The sequence below is a fragment of the Topomyia yanbarensis genome, chromosome 2 (genome assembly GCF_030247195.1).
Source record: "Topomyia yanbarensis strain Yona2022 chromosome 2, ASM3024719v1, whole genome shotgun sequence".
Taxonomy (NCBI): Eukaryota; Metazoa; Arthropoda; class Insecta; order Diptera; family Culicidae; genus Topomyia; species Topomyia yanbarensis.
The window spans coordinates 166,682,143-166,697,610 of record NC_080671.1 but is presented as its reverse complement, the minus strand read 5'-3'; the positions used below and the strand labels follow the sequence as shown (position 1 = coordinate 166,697,610).

The 15,468-nt window shown below is 36.9% G+C and overlaps 1 protein-coding gene across 1 annotated transcript in view; it reads right to left on the bottom strand.

The window, feature by feature from the left end:
* LOC131682023 (uncharacterized) overlaps nt 1-11,784 on the bottom strand; it is a 29,671-nt gene extending 17,887 nt beyond the window's left edge. The window contains exon 1 of the mRNA XM_058963176.1: nt 11,487-11,784. The gene's annotated coding sequence lies outside the window, so the exon portion shown is untranslated. The remainder of the gene's footprint in view (nt 1-11,486) is intronic.
* Between the last annotated feature and the right edge of the window lie 3,684 nt (nt 11,785-15,468).

Sequence of the window (15,468 nt, the reverse complement as noted above, 5' to 3'; positions counted from 1 at the left end):
TTTTCCGTAAAACAGTTTTTTTTTGCTGAACAGTGTTATCTTAAATATTCTTGGATTCCGGTTGCTCAGATCAATACATACATGATATCCCAATTGTTGAGAATACTAACAAACAACGGTCTCTAACTCTTGTAACGGCATTTAATTAGCAAGGGACTGGTAGGTGGAGTATATTTTCAATATTAAGAGCCATAGTACTCAAGAAAGAGTAAGGAGTTGAAGGAAGAATGTTTAGAAAAACAAATAAACTAGCTCATATAAGAGTTTCATCCTCGCTAATTGCTTAATGTGGAAGTTTTCCGTGACCTAATTTTTGTCAGATCTGACAGCATAAAGTACAAAGTTACTCTACGCTCGTCCCGACCTGCAGTAGACTTAGGTGATTCGCATATCAAATGCCAAAATATCCTAACTCCTGCGGTAGAAGACAAAGGGTTAAGTCGTCGGAAAACTCTATGCTTGCTTATATGACCCTATTTCACGCTTTTCTAAGCTTTCTTCCTTCAACTCCTTGCTCTTCCTTGAGTATTATGGCTCTTAATATTGAAAAATATACTCCACCTACCAGTCTCTTGCTAATTAAATGCCGTTACAACAGTTAAACATTAACTTAATTGTAATAAAAACGGAAAAAAAGACCTAATGCTGTATTATGGATCGAACTAACATATCCCTAGCAAATCTGTATTCGGATGTGACCGACGTCAGTATTGATCAGAATGCAGGGATCTATACAGATTGCACATTGTAGACCAACATGTTATTCCCAGGCTTGTTGCTTCATATGATCACAGAGTAATGTATTATGCTTATGCCCTTTGCTTAACATTGTACATAGCGACGTACATAGTTCACTGAACGAGCAGCCGCTGGTGCTTCTCAGTTTCGTTATTTTCGATATTATCTGATAGAATCTGCGCTGAAATATAACCCTTGTTACAGTGAAAAAGATTTAATAATTCGATTATTTTGCTGTTCAGATCAAGGTTTACATAATACAATGCTCGACGGTGCTATAGATTAGCATTATATATTTAAGGTCAGGGATTGCATTTATCGCTCGTATGAGAAACTGCGTCCGGATAATTTGCTACTGCGACAATAAAAACTCACATTTTCACAAGAAAAGTTATTGGCACTCACACAACTTCTCCGGATAAATGCAACGTATTATTTCTCCGGATAAATAAAAGCGCCGGAGAATGAGCAAATGAGTTTAACACGGTATCCTTTTTGCGCTTGCTGCCTTGCTGTCGTTGCTCCAAAACACGAAAAAACAAGTCTATCCTACTTCTTTGCTGCTTTTCTTTAGAATTGAGTGTATATTTTGACACTTTTATTGATTTCCACGAAATTAAAATATTATCACCTTATCCGATGAGAAGGAAAAAACCAAATAAATTTTATCCGGATCATTATTCCTCACGCTATTTGTGGAGACGGAGAATTTTGCGACTCATCTTATCTCGGAAAAAATGGACATCGGATAAGCTTCTTCTCGCATGAGTGAGAGAGAGTTACAATGCCTGATTTTAAGAGATCGATTTATTTAAAGATTTAAAAAAGTGACTTTTACCATATTATCACAGCCACCAATCGCCTCAAAACTGTGATTGCACTAGTCTAACGATCACATCTGATTTCTTTTTATAAATTTGTTCAATTTTTTGACAGTTATTTGGACAGGAGCATGACGTGTTGTTAAAAAGATCTGGTAATTGAAAAACTATTTTGGAACAATTAATTTAATAAATTCTGCTCTTCATTATTTGTTCTAATTACAAACGCACATCCATCGACGGTACCATCCATAGCTTTTTTTCCTTCTGCACAGTTTTTCACTGGTTCTGACTCCCTACCTTCAGTCCCCATCTCCTCTAACTGGTGTTCTGCCTCTGTCGGTTTGTCTGTCTGACTGTTTGCGTTCTGGGTTCTGGCTGTTGGTACACCAAGCTACCACCCCGCTCAGCTTATACATGTGCACGTGCATTCTATCCGTGGTGTCGAGGCGTGGACGGGCGTCCCACTCGTCGATTGAAAAAGTGGGCCGGTGGAAAGGGAAGCGAAAATTGCCGCAGGAGTTTTTCCGACCAGAAAGGCACCTATTTGTCATTTTTCTTCGTTGAGTGCTGCTGCTCCGTGCGGCCGTGGTCACCGGGCCAGCTGCCTGGTGAGTAACAGTGGTGCTACCGCTGGTGGAAATTTGATGGTACACGTGCTGCCAATGATTTTCTAATTCTAGCTGGTGGGTTTGATCGTAATGTTCGCTCTTGATATTAGATGGCTGTAATTACGGAGTATTTCGTGTCCTTTTCCTAGCTTAAAAAAAACTAAAGTTGTCACATTTTTATCATGTTAAGTAAGACAACCAGTTCATTGTCCAAATTCAAACTATTTAGCCACAAAATTGAAATTTTCGTTTACATATGTGTCGTTATTGTATTTAACTATTCCTAATAACCTACAAGTATGTGGAGTATACTGACAAGAAAAAAGATTTTTAGTGTCGTAGAACAGATGGATGTAATGTATGCCAAAATAAATTGTCTAGTTAAATGTTGAGATGTAATGCCAAGTCCGTTGTTTTACTTAACCAAGATCTAATTGCTAGTCAACATAAAAACAAATCTTACATTCTCCTGCCGCATGTATACATTTTTTCGACAGAGTTCGAGGCCGATGAATTGATCTCAAATGTTTTTTTTTCGTAAGCGAATTATTATACAGGTTTTTGAATATTGGAAGAGCGAACTAAACAGTACTGTGACCGTAAATTGCTGTCATGACTTTTTACTGCGATTGCAGTTTGTCGTGCATCTAAAAATATAGTCTATTTGTTATTTTGTCTGGTCAGGTTATTAGTTGAACTTTCATGTCTATTAGTATTGGTTGCACTGTTTGTTAGCCCTAGCAGACGGAGATTTACAAAAACGCTATTTTGGTGTGATTTCCAAAACTGAATTTGGATTTACGTACCTATTATCACAGTTAGAATTTACTGCAAAACAGCGAGCTTTACAGTCATTTTTTTATTCATGTCAATAACATAGGGTCGGTGTCAAGTCAGACCGGACTAAGTTGAAAAACCTCAAAAATTGAGATAATGATAGCGTTGTATAAATAATTTCTTCAACTACATTCGATATTTGTCAGAATTGTAATATGTGACAATTAGCGGTCCTTAAACGGTGAGATAACATAGGATTCACTAAAGGGATTGGAATGGCAAGGAGACGCCATGTTCCGTTTGGAGTTTCAATTCAGCTGTAGAAGCTTAAAGCTGAGTTCGGACTCAGGACGGAGCATGTCGTTTCTTTGTTTTTTAATCTCTTTAGTTCTCACAAGTCTCCTATCTCATACCTCCACGCGAATCTAAGTCTATTGATGACATTTGATCCTTAGACCGGCGACGACTGGGTGCTATCAGCCTTCTGCCTAATTTCAAGTTCCGTTATTGCTAACCAGCCCGTGTATCAGGTTAACAATTCTTTGTATTTCTCTTCAATGGTCGTTATTATCGCTCGTATACGTGTATTTTATAAAACATCCGATGCGTAAAATACGAAATATATACCTTGATTTATAACATCTCGCGCTATCATAACTCTTTGTCTGTATAACGTGTTATGACTCGGTAATGTTCAGCCAAATAAATATATCGTATAGAAGAAGTAGCGAATACCGTTACAAGAGATAGTGATCCGGCCCTTTTACGCAGATAACATTAGTTTTTCTAGGCAATACTCCCACGGTCGGGTGTGTGGTGTTCAAATTGATTTTGTTTAGGAAACATAGGATACTCTCGGTAGCCGGCTACCCATAGTTTAGAAAGAACAAAAAACTAAACAAGATCTTTTCTTTTTCGAGTGATCGTGTACTCGAAGACTAAGTAAACAACTACATAGAAAGACAGCGTATGTGGCAAAATTGTACGTCGTGTTATTATAAATATATTTTCTGAATGTACAATTTTCTAGGTACCATACATTACGAGACAAAGCGTCTTTTTTAAATGTGACTTGCTTATTTTTATCTAATCGTATATCATTATTCAGCATATTTTTTCATTTAATCTTGAGAAATAAATTGCAATGATATAAGAAAAGCTTAAATATGAAATACACACTTAATTTTTTTCTGCTGAATCTCACCTTTTTTGCCTTATTTACCGAAATCTCAACAGCTGCAATTCAGCAAACATTTTTTCTGATATCTCAGTAAAAGTGACGTTTGAGTGCTGGGACTCGGATGTTTTTGCACCGAAAATCAGCAAACTAATCTCACTTTACTGAGATATCAGTTTCTAAATTTGCTGACTACACAGCTGTTGGGAAATTACCGAGCCGAACTGAGTGTGTAGTCGCGGAAAACATATTTATCTAACATTTTAATGCATTTACTGGAGACGGTTCATAGCGGTAGTCTAATAGAGCCGTGGATCTTTGATATGTTTACAATATGTAAAACCTGTTTTAATCCACCTTGCGGTGCAATTGTGCCTTTCTCATTTCTCTAAACTATGGCACGAAGGCTTTTTATGTTCAACATAATTGTGGAAATGTCCATTACATTCTTAGTACACTTTGCACTTATACACAATGGCATGCCAGCCACGAACTTGATGAGCTACGTGTTGACGGTGAAACACTTGAAACAAAAAAATATCATACTCCATTAGCCTAATCAGCATTAGATCAATGTTATCTGCTTGCTAACTCATTTTGTCATGCGGTGGTGGGTATGTGAGGAGGGCGAAAGTCCCATGAAAGAACGACTCCCCAGCTTAAATTGTTATGCTTTGTGATATAGTGGTGGTTTAAAGATGATGGGCTGGGATTAGGTTGACGTTTTTCAGAGAGATTGCATAACCTTTCTATATGAGAAAGGCAAAAATATGCCAAAATCCAAAAAAGTGAATCGTCGTCAAATTTTTTTTTCGAGTTTGCATCAAATCTCGACGTTTCATGCACCTTGAACACATTTAGTATCAAAAATAAAAATTCCATTTTTAATTTTTCCTATAGTTTATAACCTCTGAAACCCGTAATTCCGGAACCAGAATTCCGATCGATCCAAAATTCAATAGCAGCCGATGGGAAGGCTGCACCTTTCATTTGAGACTAAGTTCAGGCAAATCGGTCCAGCCATCTCTGAGAAAAATGAGTGACATTATATGACACATACGCACATACATACATACACATACACACACATACACACACACACATACACACACACATACAGACTTTTTCCGATCTCGACGAACTGAGTCGAATGGGATATGACACTCGGCCCTCCGGGCCGGGATTAGGTTGACATTTTTCAGAGTGATTGCATAACCTTTCTATATGAGAAAGGCAAAAAATGAAAATAAAAACAAATACTATTGATCATTCGTCGGATATCGTGCACGCAACTTCCCATTGTGCGCGGAGATCTTCTTTCGCGGTGGGGAAACATTTACTCGCCTACTGCGCAACACTGGTCATTTAATTCTCTGTTGTCTTTCACGTCCAAGGCGTCATCGTTAAAGCGGACCCTGCTGCATTTTCCTTATAAAGTTATAAAGAGTGAGCTAAGTTCGTGATTTTGTAAAAGTGTTTTATGCAAATTTTATATGAAAAAGCGAAAGACAGTTCGTTGGTAATACTATCGAAGTTCGAAGAAATTGAATTAAAAAAATAATTCAATGTTTGCGGAGTTATGGCCTATCCCCCAAAGCGTGTTTTTAGCAGAGGCTTGCGGTGAACGCTCTCCAAGCCGAACCACTCAACTGAAATCAAAAAAGAGAAAAGACTATTGAAGAAAAATATATTGTGGTGTACTTGATCGGATCGGCTTGCCAAAAAAAAAAATTCCTACAAAAAACATGTTGGCCAAAAAATTGAGTGTTATGGTGTTTAAAATTTTAAACAAAAATTCACTGCAAAGAATCGTAAATTTTTGGATGAAAAAGGAACCGGTCAAGTACACGAGAATGTAAATACAAACAATTTTTAAAAAAGTTTAATCGGATGAATAGTTTTTGAGATATCACGTTAACCGCAACGGTACTTTTCAAAAAACTTAGTTCCGAGAAAATTTCGCTTAAAGATTTGTGTTCACTTCTTTCGCGGACGAACCAACGCGTTGCGAACGGCTCTAGTTAGAAATCTGGTACTCCGATCTGGATGAAAATGCGCACAGATATTTTCAAAAGTATGTACTTTCACAATATTCAATAATTGCTTTTTCGATTTTTTGAAATTAGAAGTCCCTTAACCGACTTCTAATCTTCAATATACCGATATACGGGCTTCGCTGTCCACAAATTACACGGTACGACAGTGATTTTGTACTTTTCAAGTGAACTAGTATAGGTTGTAGACTTCAAGAGCTAACTGTTGTCTGAAATCGATATTTACGAGAAATTAACTTCAAAGATGTTATATGAAAGAAAACTGTTTTTGTGAAGTTCTCCTAAACGAAATATGGGAAATCGCTGCAAAAGAAAAACCGTTACAGATAGGCTTATGATATTTTCAACAAAGTTAGTCAAAAATAATGTCTCTGCATTTTTATAAGGTTGTGTTCTGCTATCGTTCAGGAGATAATTATTTTTTTAAGAAACTGAGAAGACCACCTTAATTTAGTTTACATTAAAATGAATTTGTTCCGAAGACACTGAAGGTCTAGTACTTACGGTTTACGAGTGCTGGATTTCAATCAAAAAATCGATTTGTGGCCCATGGTGCAATGCACTAACAACATAATACCTGTGCCGTAGGACGGGGTATCTTTGATCACCGAGGTAACCTTGATCAAATGCGACTTTTTTTCAGTAACGTTGGATAAGATGATTTCCTCTAACAAAATCATCAAAACAAAAAACAAACCAAAATCATCGAAACAAAAAACAGCATCCATCGGCAACGATTATTTTGTCATTTAATGTATCTTTTATGAACACAAATTTTAATTGAAAATGACCCACCTTTCTGTGTCATTTCAATCTGTTCAAACAATCCCTTGTATATTATTGAAATCAATCAGTTTCAACTGAACTGATTAGTTCCTTAGAAACCGTAAATGCGAATAATATTGTTATATTTAATGTTAAGGTCAGTTCATCCATCTTTAATGAGATATCCATTTCCAATATACTGAGTACCTTTTTGTTTAGCAAGGTTTTAACCATAAAGTCATTCGCCTCACTGCAGAACTATTTCCCGCTGCTGTTTCTGTCATTCCACAACATTTTTTTTTCAATACACATAGTTTAAATATGTCTAGAAACGATAGCGTTACTATATGTTTGCGTCATTGCAATTACACTACCCAGCTTGCAAATTATCGATTACTACTTTTTTTTTCAAAACAGTCAAAGTAGTACGCTAATAAAAATCTACTTTGAATTAGAATCAAATCCTAAAATAAGAGTAAATTTTAGATCAAATATGCAGATTGTGTAATATAGACTTAAGTAAAGTAGCCCCAATTTTAGATAAAATGGACATATGGTCACCAATTACCAAACAAACAGAAATACGGATAAAAAGTACAAACACAAATAATTGTTTTACATTGCCAGGTTAATTTCACGTAATCTATATCCTCTTATCTAATATTTTGACTATTATATCGCACTTTCCCAATAGAATTTAAGCTACAATGTTTTGAGTATATTTTATATTTCAGTTTCATCGCCTTCTATGATTACTTGCAAGCATTTTCTTAAACCTATATCCATTTTTTTTTTGTTTTTGTGTTGAACCTGTGAATAATACTATGTTTTGCTTTTGTCAAAATATAATGATAAATTTAAACTAGAAACTCAAGTATCATTCTTTAATTTTGGCGTAAAGTAGCCCCCGTGGCGCAAAGTAACCCCCGATGACGGTACCAGTACTTGTTTAAAAAATGCAATCAGTTACATATACTTGATTCAAAGAAAGCCATTTGAAAACTTTAGAAAAACTAATCAATGTTCTCCCGTTTTACGGTACACCTTAACTCGAAATCTTCTGGACCAAACATTTTTAAATTTTGCGCAGTTCTTTTCATTTTTAAATTTTGCACAGTTCTTCTTCACATTATTATCCAGATAACCACCAGAGCTAAAAATTCATTTGCACCATTCCATAGCAGCACTAGGCGGCGGATTGAAAAACTTAACGTTTTTCCCTCATTTCAGGTCAATATTTTTTCAATGGAATTATTGTAATTGACATCTTGACATCTTTATTGGAGAAACTTCTTAAGAAGCAATAAAAAAATAAATTGTGTTAAAAAATTAATCTTTGTAGTTAAAGCTGTCGATGGACATATTATGTATTTTATTTGATGTGGTGTGTGCAAACGTGTGCGCAGTAGAGTGGGACATGGTTATATGAAAAAAATTAAATTTGGCTCCGAGTAACTTTTTAGGTTCCATTTAGCTCTCAGAACAACTCTGCAAATTTTTAGCTCGATCGGTGAAACTATATTTTTGCGCCCACGGTTTAAAGTTTACATGGGATTTCGTATGGGAAAATTGTCTTTTGCAAATTATTTCTTCTGAGAGTCGCCCGTTACCTCCTAAAAATAAATAGATATCTGATTTTTATTGGAAATTTGCCAAGAAAACAAAGTCTAGAAGACTGCAAAACGACCTGATGCTTGTGAAAAAAGTTATTAAGCAAAAACCGATTGATGCCCTGAAGAGTAATGAAAATTTCACTTTTCATAGCATCACTGCTTCTGACGGTCTAATTATATACAATTTTTTTAACTTTCTCTTATTATGTACAAAAGAAGCCTCAATTTATCGCTCAAAACCTTGTGAAGTGGCCAAATAGTGTACATAAACGATTTAGACACATTAAGAGAGGATTAAAACAAAATTGCGTATAGTTGGACAACCAACAGCAGTGGTGCTAGAAAAAACGAATATTTTATCTATCGTCAGAGCATCAATCGGTTTCTGCTTAATAACTTTTTTCTCAAGCGTCAGATCGTTTTGTGGTTTTCGAGACTTTGTTTCTTTGTTAATTTTCCTATAAAAGTCACACAACGATTTATTTTTAGGAAGTAATGGGCGACACCTGGAGGAATTATTTTGTAAAAGTTAATTTTCCCATACAAAATCCCATGTAAACTTTGAACAGTGGGCGCAAAAATATAGTTTCACCGATCGAGCTAAGAATTTGCACAGTTGTTCTAGGACCCAAATGGTACCTAAAAAGTTACTCGGAGCTGGAATCTAATTTTTGTCCCACCCTAGTGCGCAGCCGCCGGCTGCTGAACGGTGTTTGATGGAATAGGGGGTCCGAATAGCCCGTACGCTCATTTCGCACAAAAGTGGGGAGCGTCTCGAAAATATGTGTGCTTTCACCCAAACAAAAATTATTCCATAAAATAGGAGCCTCAAGCTTTCCAAAACACTTACCTGTTCTTTTTTTCACTTTTATTTGTTACTTTAATCACGATTTTACCATTTTTGTTATGAGAATTCATAAACGTTGTGTTTTCTTCTATAAATTGTAGAATGATTTAATTTAAATTTTACCCCCATGGTCTAAAAAGCTCCGAGTTTCTCGCCCAATAATTTTTACAACATGTAAACTAACTTCTGCTAAAATCAGTTTACTGGTTTGAAAGTGGCATGAAAAATTAAAAAAATTGTGTTGTTCACCGCAAAACAAGCTTACGGCGAGACGCCTCTGGAGATTCACTGTCAATTTTCAATACCTTGCAATGTAAATTTGAGAAAATATTGTTCGATTGTGGCTTTATTATATGAAAATTGATTAAATTTAGGTACAAACCTTCATTGTATCGCCATGACATTTTTTTGAAAAAATTGTCTGTTTTATCGAATTGACCTTACTTTCCCCTTAATTACTTGGACTACAAAAGATGAAATGCCTATAAATTTGTTTAAATTGTATTGGTTCGTTCCCAATAAACATATTCACTTTTCACTCAACTGTTTTAGTAAATGCGTTTAACAAAGATGGAAAACGCTGTCTAAACTAGCAGATCTGAATGGATAATAATATTATGTTAATGGAATCATCACCATTAATATTATATTCTTGAATACCATCTTTTTATAAAGCCGCCGTACTAATTAACTTTGACTTCTCAAAATAACATATATTCGCGTGAACATGAAAGCTATCGCTACATCAAGAAATTACTATTTTACCATTTTACCTTTTGAATGGGGGAAAGATTCTGGTTACGTGAAGCTGTTATGTATTGCACTTTATACGGAAAGGACGAAGATCACATGTATCATGACATCATGACGATCAACTGAGATGAAGCAAGGAACAAATTGTCGGCGACGTATTTCATACAATTCCTTACATATTTTTTTAACAAATTTAAAATTTGTAACCAATTTAATAGGGGATAGTACGAATTAAGTCTCCGACAATTTGTACATTTTTTCATCTTCTTCATTCTCATTTTTATTTATTAGTAAACATTCCACCAACTCTGACTTTTAAAACAAAAATATTTTCTAAATTCCAAGTCGAAGGGTTTTTGACGACATTTCCGAGCAGATCTCGGCAAACTCACCGACAGGAAACTATTTGTTCCTATTCCGAGGAGACAAACCCGAATATCCTTTTCACCCCAAGAGCCGGAACCCATTGTCCGCGCTCCGACAAGCTCAAGAATTACGTGTCGCAATTCCAACTAGCGTGAGAAGAGCCATAAAAGATTCTCTGTTTAGCATAAGGCTCTGCCGACACCATCCCACCCATCGATCCATTGCTGTAAGTGTACACACGACGTATCCCGAGTAATGGGCTGCCTTGGGTGGGGATGTTCGCCCAGCACACACTCCCATCACGCATCATCATGCCATCGCCGAAATCGTTAGCATAGCACCGCAATAAAACTTTGACGATGACGGTCGTTGGCACACCGATGCTCCCGGTTCATAGCGAGCACAGACCTATTCGAGTCAGACCAGAAGGAGCAGATGACAAATAACCGAACCATGAACTTGTAAATTTTATTTCATGTATTTCGCCTGAACTGGATTGCCGCGCTTATATTGGTGGGTCGAGTCATTGCCGTCGTCAACGAGAAGAATTACTGCTGGCTGCTAGCTAGCTAGCTACCAGTGACGCCCAGAAGGGTAGCCACTAAAGGCAACAGACAGAACACCGTCAGAGTGGGTGGTGGGTGGAATCGAATGGAAACTATACAGAGGCTCACGTGTGGGCGGGTTGCGGTCGGTGACTGATTGCTTCAAGTGGTCGAACGGATATGGCCAACCAGTCAGCATGGTCACGGGTTGGGACTTGAGCGGAGTGTGCCGCCACCAACCGACGGGGCCAAGGATTACGATGTGAGTGACGGGTGTCGGAAAGGTTATGATTTTACGCTCATTTTCTTTTTATGGTCCGAAGGATTACTGGTTGGCTTTGCTATTCTTCTTTATGGATTGAACCGACATGTCAGAGTGACGGCATTCGGAATGGAATGAAGGATTAAAGAAAATCTACCTTTTTCACACCGACGAGTAAGCTCTATGTCCTGTGCTTTTTGTTGATTTTGTATCCTTGTGAGGGTTTGGTATCCCGGGATTCAGCTGCCCGCTACACTGATACGTAACACACAGAAACCACTAAATCTTGTTTGTACTTCCTTAAGGTGACCACAATTTACACCAGTTCATAGTCCTTTCTTACGGCAAGGATAACAGTTATTCACACACGTGTTTTATACTCAGACTGATTCAAAGGAGTGAAACTACGCGACCGATTTAACAACTTCGAAGGAAAGCGTGCGAACGTTCCGACGTCGTGCCACAGACTGCCGTCTGTTATTGTGCCACGCTTCTAGTTGGCTGGCTGGCAAACGGCAGTCAGGATATCCTTCGAATCGCACGACTCGTTGGGTGGCTGTATGGCTGGTGTGACGGTCAGACAGAGAAAAATGAGAAATTGGCACGCGCAACCGAGAGAAAATTTATGTTACGTGAGAGAGTGCCAAAGCGATTATCAGGCAGGACCCGTACGTAGGAGAGGCCAAAAAGGTCCTCACACCATGCTCACCCTCCACTACGCCCGGTCCGTACCGCTCGGAATACCGGAATGAGGCTGACGACGGCGGCGATGAGTGATAGATACAGAGCAAGCAGCCAGCACGGCAGGAAGAAGGATTTCACGCGTGGTGTAATGTTCAGATGGCACGCGCGGTTGATTTGGATTTGCCGGTTCTGAGGGGGATGCAGACTGGAGTCGGAGTGAGGTAGGTGGCGGTCGGTGCTGATGATTTTATAATACAATTTCGTAACTTGACTCTAGCAGTCGCGCTAGCTTTCACGGCTATTCGTGGATAGGAGATGGAAAGGACGATTATCATGTGGTGGTGCCCTACTAGTTAGAAATGGACGTTGATAAACACTATGGACATATTCTTCTGGATTCTATCCAGTACATTGGAAGACCGTTACACGGCACTAAAGGGGGAGACACTGAAGTTTACGGTGGGAATTCGAAACAGGAACAGCTAACCCACTGGGACAACGAACGTGGAACGATATGACTGACTCCACACTTCCGTCGCGTCCCTTTCTTTCGATAGCACGAAAATGTTTCGTTCGTTTGCCGGTTGGTGGAGTTTTATAGGTGACTTTCCATTTTCTGATTTCTCTGGGAGGAGGGTTAACCGTAAATATAAGGTTGTTAGATCGAGCAGCAGGCAATGCTATAAACTTTGCACCACATGCTGAACAAAGTTGGTCCGCGTTTTGCGGATTTAGATGTTAGTTCCTATTTAGGCATAGGTTGGTTGGGTGATGGTAGATGTTGGCTGGAGAATATCTAGGTGCGTTCATCGAATTGAAAAATAACGCGACTGCTATTGATTTGCAAATGATTGTCACTCTACATAAATAATAAAATAGTAATATGTAAGGAATCTGTCAAAATTTGATTAAACAGCACGATCCTCTTTAAACATGTCTTTGACTCTTTACGGTAGCCTTCTTCATAATGCATTTTTATGAAAAATTTGCATACAAAAATTTAATTTGAGTCGTTTTTGACTAGAAAATGACATTTTTTTTCAAAAAGTTGAATTCGAAAATTTTTGATCTAAACATTATATTTCGAGCAGCGGATATTTTAGGGTGTATTCAAAAAGTAATTAATTAAACTGAGAAAAATCAGTAGTTTCTTGAAAATAACGTTTTTTCTGTAGTGCGAATGCCGGAAAAGAGAGAGCTAAAGTTATGCTCAGCAAAGAAAATGGAAGAGGTCGTCGACTTCACGGCGGACCCCGCACTTGCTGGTTGTCTGCAATAGCGGAAGAAGCGCGTGCAGCGGGCGTTCAAGGAGACTGGAGGCTGGCGATCTAAGATTGAGTAAGCTGGTAATCTAAAATACATTCCGTCATAATTTGGAGTACCTGGATTGTTCGGCCAGGATTATGAAAAAACTGGAACATCGGAATATTTCCAAAAATCTGTGCAATTCTTACAAAATCGTCAAAAATCTGCCGTCTATGAAAAATAAATTGTGGGCAATAATCGGAGACTAAATCTATGTCATTACAAAGAAATCTGTGAATCAAGTTTGGAATTCTCGGGTTTGTGTCCAACCAATCAAACCCAACCTTGAATTGCCGCTGTTGACGTCTATATACCCAACATATTCGCTTTTTTACAGTGGGGGTAAATGAACTTTACTTCTTTATAAGATTTGAAGAAACATAACCGTACTAAAGTTTTTCACTTTTGCACAAAATTTTCACTTTTGACATCAGAAAATAGCTTTGAGTGTCCATCATGCTGTTGAGGTTTTAATATGGATTACATACCATTTCCTAAGTAACTCTTATTAGATAACACTAGTTTACAGCATTTCTGAACTAAGTAAGCTGGTGGTCATTTTCAATGTGAAATCGTATGCTGAATCCGAAAATGAAAAAAAAATTCACAGTAGAACAGTTTTCGAGTTACAGTAAAAAAATGAATTTCATCTATAAAATTAAAAATGCCTTCAGTAAAATCCAAATATATCCGGTTGTAGTATTCGAATAGTGAATATTATTACGTGGAATTAAAGGTAATTGAATGCACTTTCGATCATTAGAATATTTTATTCTAGTGCGACTACTGGTTCTGGCGTTATTTACGAATATATTGAACTTTTTCTTGATTTTTCATCATTTTTTGAAGAAAAATGAGCGTTTGGTCAATATTTTGGGCAAGACAATGCAATCCTAAAAATATATATTTTTATGGCAAAATAAAACCTACTAATAACCGATGAAAATAAGCACTTATTAGTTTAAATCGGATGGAAATTGTGAAAGTTATTCAATTTTTGTAGAATGGAGATTTTTGAGTTTCTCTGGGTCAACTTATTGAACCGTCTCGATTCTAAATTGGTCGGTGTTAAGTCAGACCGGACTAAGTGACATTGTATTGATTTCGAGAAAATCGAGTTTAAAGTTTGAGTCGCAGTATCCTTTACGTTATAAATCGAAAATATTTTGTGCCATAATTCTTGCTTACTATAACATGCTTCAAATCTGGCAAGAGTCGAATGTAGCTGAAGAAATTCTTTATTCGATGCCATCATTATATCATTTTTTAAGATTTTGCGACTTAGTCCGGTCTGACTTAACACCGACCAATTTTTCTATGCTTTGTTTCTTAATATATGAGGGACCCTCTGTTAGAATTCTGGTAAACAAGTAAGTTTATCCAAATGATTCAAGACTTCTTAAAACAATAAGTTCAGGCTTAGTTGAGTAATGTCATCAAAAATTTGACATTAAAAATACGCATAATGTTCAAATGTGTCATACAGAATCGTATATGTTCAAGAAACGTTGTAAACTGCACGCTCCACAACGCCTGGATACACACATCGGAAGCTTATGACGGTGCAAAATGTATAATTCGGACGCTTGCTTCACGAATAATGACTTATCCACCTATTTCGTCCTGTTTTGTTCAATTTATTTTACGTTATTAAAACGTCTTGAAGTTTATAATTTGAAATTATATGGGATTCGTATAATTTCATATAATAACATCTACGATGTACCGATTTTACTGTACAGGTTCACAAAATTTCAACATACTACAATATATTTCGTAAAACATCTAAGTGCATTAACAAAATATTCTATGTTCTTCAAATCATTCTGAAGTTCAGATTTTGAGATTTTAAACCTAAAATAAGTCTTATTCGATGTGCTACATAATTTCAAAACACGAAATGCTAGATGTTCTGCGAAGGATAACAAATTAAAAGTTTTACAAAATATTAATTTTATAATACTTGACGTATGTAGTATCACATATTTATTCGGATTCGTATAGTTTGTATTTACATTGTAAAAAATCCAGTTGAGCAGCTAGCGTTTCAAAAAACGAATTTTGTGACGTGTGAGGATTTAGTTTAGAATTTTGTATTATAAGAGTATTATTTTATGTTTATTTATTTATTTATTAACAGATTAAGGCCG